Source organism: Mus caroli, unplaced genomic scaffold (assembly GCF_978045245.1).
Source record: "Mus caroli unplaced genomic scaffold, Mus_caroli_1 scaffold_4, whole genome shotgun sequence".
Lineage (NCBI taxonomy): Eukaryota > Metazoa > Chordata > Mammalia > Rodentia > Muridae > Mus > Mus caroli.
This window is the reverse complement of record NW_028227259.1, coordinates 22,947,354-22,951,695: the sequence shown is the minus strand read 5'-3', so window position 1 is coordinate 22,951,695 and position 4,342 is coordinate 22,947,354. Positions and strand designations below refer to the sequence as shown.

Here is a 4,342-nt window from a genome sequence, read left to right as displayed (position 1 = left end):
TGTCAATTGCTGTTGACATCACACAAGTCATACAGAGAGGATGTCCTTCCCCATGGAGGAGCATGTCACCATTAAAGTAGGAAAGCCAGCAAGGCATGGAGGGCACTAACAGACGACCCAGCTTCTACACACACACACCACATCATGCACTTGTTCATGAACACACATATGTATGTAAAAACATATCCTACCAACAAAGACCTATATGCCGCCCCCTAGCCGACACATATGACCACACACATACATACACACCATATACTCATGCTAGATTCATGATTTGTTCATAAACACATATCACACCCACAAAGACCCACATGCTTCCCCACTTGCCGCACTGACACACATGCATACACAGTCACAAGAAATGACACCGAATCTCATCAGGACCCTGATCCAACTATCAAGCTGTATTTTTTTCTTTAGCCAGGCAACCGTCTCACTGTCACGTCCTGGCTTCCATGCGTCTCTGAGATGGATGAGGTCAAGCTCTGGCCGGCCCCGGCTGCCTTCACCTGTACTCTGGGTGGTTCTGCAGACAGGGTATCAGCTCTGCGACCGGTCTGCCCTCGTGACAGATCTGATACACAACTGTGAACAAGGGAAACTTGTCTAGCAGCCCCTTCTGCTTGAGGATGCGGTACACCTGGGCAGAGGTGTGTGGCCCTTGCAGCTTCTGTCCCTTCAGCATCTCCTTCTCCAACTCCTCAATACTTTTCCCTGTCCTGGCGAAAGCTTCAGCTACCCTTCGGTTCCGCCCCCCATAGCAGGTAGTAACGAGGTCGGCCACCCCACAGCTCTCCAGGAAGGTGGCTATGGACACCTGACCCTTGGAGAAAGTCCTGGCAAAAGCAATCATCTCCATGAGGCCCAGGCGGATGACAGCAGCCTTGGTGCTGTCTCCACTACAGAAGCTGTCACAAAAGCCAGCCCCCATGGCCACAATGTTCTTTAGAGCCCCGCACAGCTCCACTGTGTCTGAATCTTCTACCACAGTGACTTGGAAGTTGGGGGTCTGAAACAGCTCTTTGAAGAGAAGGCCATTCTGCAGCACCTTGCTGCCAATGGTAGTCTCACAGAAGAACTCTGCCGCCACCTCGTTGGCTAAGTTGGCCCCCATCAGCACACTGACGTCTATGTTCACTTTTTCCCGGATGATGTCAGAGATAAGTTTCAGGCTGTCAGGGTTATCGTCTATGCCCTTGATGAGGGTGAGGCCCCGGGCCTTCCTGGGCACTACTTCAGCAATCTCATCACAGACGGTTCGAATGAACTGGTGTGGGAAAGCAAACACCAGAAGGTCAGCATCCTGCACAGCCTGGCTGAGACTTGGGGTGGCCATCACATTCTCGGGCAGCCTGTGTCCAGGCAGGTACTTTATGTTTTCATGGTCACAGTTGATGATGTCCGTCAGCTTCCTCCCATCGACCATTTCTTCAAATACCCACATCTTGACCGGGGAAGCAAACTTCTTCATGGTCTTCACATTGTTCCCAATGATTTTTGAAACAGCTGACGCCCAGTTCCCTGAGCCCACGATGCTCACCTTCAGAGGCTCAGCCACCACTTCCAGGCTGATATCCTGCTGTGGGGACTGTGTCTTCCCAGCTGGCTGCTGGCTACCACCTGTTTGATCTAGTCTGAAGGTGCCCTGCCCAGCCTGCCTCCCTGTCTGCTTAAAAAAGACATTTACAACCCGGGTATGGTGGCTCATGATGGTAATTCCTGCACTTGAAGGCTCAGCCCGGAGAATTGCTGAAAGTTTAAGGACAGTTTGAGCTACAGAGAGAGACTATCTGAAAACAAATAAGATAAATACATATTTTTAAAAAGGAAGGCTGGATGTAGCTCAGTTGGTAATGTGCTTGGGTAGTGTGCACCAGGCCCTGGGTTCTAGCCCCAGCACTGCTAAGACCGATGTGCTAGTAAATACCTGCGAGTGACTCCAACACTGGGGAGGTAGAGGCAGGAGAATAAGAAGGTCAAGGTCAGCCTTGGCTCCAAACAGAGTTTGAAGCCATGACTCAAAATAAATGAATGAAGCCAAATCAAAGGACATTTATAAGGTGATTTGATGTTTAAACTTTGCATATTTGATAAAATTAAGAAAATAATGATTTTTTAAAAGCATAATTATGATTGCAACATGTTTATGGATAATTTGTTTTGAGGCAAGGCCTCCTGTGTTTTAGGCTAGCCTTGAACTTTGGACAGTCCCATTCACCTTTGGAATGCTGTATTCGTAAGTATGTATCAGCATGCCTGGTATATACCATGTTCATGTGGTGCTGGGAATTGAACCCAGAGGTTCATGCACGCTGGACAAATATTCTATCAGCTGAGCTACATCCCCACCCCTGACCACACACACACACACACACACACATATAGGTGTGTGTGTGTGTGCTAGGTGTGGTGATGCAAGTCTTTAATCCCAGCACCCAGGAGGCAGAGACATGTGGGTCTTTGTGAGCTGGAGGCTAGTTTGTTTTACATAGCAAGTTCTAGGCCAGCCAGAACTATATATATAGAGATCCTATATATAATTATAGATTATATATTTATTATTACAGTATTATATATAGTATGATATATTGTGTAATATTGTGTAATATATGATATATTATATACGATATAATAAAATATATAAATAAATTATATGTAATATGCAATTATACATTATAATAACATTATATATAATATCATATGCGTAATATAATATATATAGCATTGTGTATTATATTAAATTATATAATTATTTGACATAATTATATAACATAATATAATATATATGATACAATATACACACACACATAGTCTTTATCTTTTGGAGATAGTGTGTGCATGTGTGTGGAAGCCAGTGGTTAACAGTAGATTTGTTCCTCAGTTGATTTCCATCTTATTTAAGAAGACAGTATCTGTCATTAGATCTAGAGCTTGCTGAATGGACTAGACTGATGGCCAGCAAGCCCCAGGGTCTTCCGTCTCTGTCTTTCCAGTGAGGGGATCACACAGGCTTTCAGTGTGGGATAGAAACTCAGATCCTCATGCTTGTCTGGAAAGCATTTTATCAATTGATCTATCTCTTCATCCACACTCAATTGTTTGGGTGTTTTGATTTGTTTTGTTTTGTCTTTTTCGAGACAGGGTTTCTCTGTATCATCCTGGCTGTCCTGGAACTCACTCTGTAGACCAGGGTGGCCTCGAACTCAGAAATCCACCTGCCTCTGCCTCTGCCTCCTGAGTGCTGGGATCAAAGGCGTGCGCCACAATGCCCGGCTTGTTTGTTTGGTTTTTTTAAGGGTTAAGAATATTAGTTGGGCAGTAGGGCTGCTTACTTAGCATGTGTGAGCCTTTGGGTTCAATCTCTAGTCCTGGAGGGAACAAGTTAAAATTAAAACAAACAAGATATAAAGACACAGGGTCCATCCCAGGGTAACGAGTCACCCACAGAGATGCCTCCAGAGGAGCCTGGTAATTATGAAAAGGGAAATATATACTCTGCAAGCCACCCACTTGTCTCAAAGTGGGTGACAAAACCCAAGAGAAGGCAAGGTTCTCTTGGCTCATGCTGTCAGAGACTTAATCATGGTGAGGAGGTTCTGCTACTCCTACAGCTGTAGTGAGGTGAGGGCATGGTGGAGGAAAAGAGCTCACCTTGTGACAGCGAGGAAGCAGAGCTAGAGAGGAAGGGACCAGGGACAAGATATACCCTTTAAAGTCATATTCCCCAGTGACCTACATCCTACAAATATGCCCTACCTTCAACAGTTCACTCAACTATGATGTCATAAATGGCTTAGTCCCCTGATAAGGTTAGAGCCATTATGATCCAATTATGTCCCCAAAGCCCATCAACTGGCATGGAGCCCTTACTCTATGAGACTTCTGAGAACATTTTAGGGTCAAATAATAACATGACCTATCATATGATCCTCACCCAAGCATTTATACAAGAGACATGAGGATGCAATTCTACAAATAGAGATCATCATAGTGAATCTCTTAAAATAGTTCTAGAGTGGAAGTACTCAAAAAAGTCCATCAAAAGCAAAAACATATTAGAGTGCTAATCAGCAATAAAAGCAAACAAGCTATCTATCGATACACACAGCTACATAGTAACTTCCTAAATAATGCTGAGTGAAAGGACAAAAATGAAACGTGGTACTAGGTGATTTATTTCAGTTTACTATCATGATAATTCAGTGGTTGCCTAGAGGTGATGGAAATGGAAATGGATGGATCACCATGAGACACAAGGAAACTTCAGGGCATAATGGAAACAGTCTCCATCTTGATTGGATACAGTCTCCACCTAGATTACTGTGTTAGTAAGGGTTTT

At 44.4% G+C, this 4,342-nt stretch overlaps 1 pseudogene across 1 annotated transcript; it reads right to left on the bottom strand.

Moving 5' to 3' along the window:
• Positions 1 to 392: 392 nt before the first annotated feature.
• On the bottom strand, positions 393 to 3,729 carry LOC110294797 (glycerol-3-phosphate dehydrogenase 1-like protein pseudogene; annotated as a pseudogene). The gene is made up of 2 exons (XR_002377978.2): positions 3,655 to 3,729; positions 393 to 1,793 (listed from the first exon to the last, which is right to left on the bottom strand). The product of XR_002377978.2 is annotated as a glycerol-3-phosphate dehydrogenase 1-like protein pseudogene (transcript).
• Between the last annotated feature and the right edge of the window lie 613 nt (positions 3,730 to 4,342).